General features: G+C 35.5%; 1 long non-coding RNA gene across 1 annotated transcript in view; it reads left to right on the top strand.

Annotated features, from left to right (window-relative positions):
* LOC111089855 overlaps positions 1-1,107 on the top strand; it is a 13,534-nt gene that overhangs the window by 531 nt on the left and 11,896 nt on the right. The gene's annotated exons all lie outside the window — the stretch shown is intronic.

The following is a 1,107-nucleotide window of genomic DNA, read 5'->3' on the forward strand; positions in this document are numbered from 1 at the left end:
GGGCCTAGTTAAAGTATATATATATATATATATATGTATATATGTATATGTCAAAAACAAATTAATGCATTATTTTTCGCTTAAATCCTACATATTTGTAGTAAACAATCGTTGTTTAATAACTACAGTAAAATTACCCTTTATAAATACATCTACGTATAAGAATGAGATCTGCTCAAATCCTCCTTGAGGATTAAAAAATCAAATCAAAAATCTAAATGTAGATTATAATTTTCAAAAATTATTCACCTCTCCATACCAATGACATCGATTGTTGATAGTTCCTCTAACTCTTTTGATCTTTATATGGGGGGGGGGGTACTATTGGAAAAATGTCCGAACTCGAAAATATCTGTTTAAAGTAAGTCGGTTTAATCACATCCGACAGTCTCGACCCGGCATGGCCAGGTGGTTAGGACGCTCGCCTCGCAATTTGCGGGTGTCGCGGGTTCGAATCCCCGTCCCACTAAATATGCTCGCCCTTTCAGCCGTAGGGGCGTTATAATGTGACGGTCAATCCCACTATTCGTTGGTAAAAGTGTAGCCCAAGAGTTGGCGGTGGGCGGTGTTCACTTGCTGCTCTCCCTCTAGTTTATCAGTTCAAAGTTATGGACGGCTAGCGCGAAATTCAACAAACTATATCCAAACTGACTAGAAGTACACCATAAAACTAAAATTAGAATCCTTTGACTCACCAGTTGGATATATTCCTTATGAACGATGGTTTCAACGAAGCAAAACATTGTTCCGAGGGTAAAAATGCAGTTTGGAAGAATAAGAATGTCCCGAACATAGAATGACTTGTTAGCATACATGTTTTCATTTAATAGAATAGTTCAAAATACAGAATTACTATGTAAATATGCAACTAGGCATCATAATAAAGAGTGATAAATAAACTTAGCTATAAAAATAAATTTTGTTTTGATATAAACATATAATTCTAGGTGGAGTTAATTAATTAAAGAACTTCTAATAAAACAAAGAGTATTCTATCTAAAATGAAGTCACTGGTGTTGTGTCAGGTTTTGTATAGGGGCTGGATTCTTTACAGTAGGTGTCTGTGACTTGTTGGCGATAAATTTCAACAATAAACGGACAGCACAC

This window comes from Limulus polyphemus, unplaced genomic scaffold (genome assembly GCF_000517525.1).
Source record: "Limulus polyphemus unplaced genomic scaffold, Limulus_polyphemus-2.1.2 Scaffold7639, whole genome shotgun sequence".
In the NCBI taxonomy this organism is placed as follows: Eukaryota; Metazoa; Arthropoda; class Merostomata; order Xiphosura; family Limulidae; genus Limulus; species Limulus polyphemus.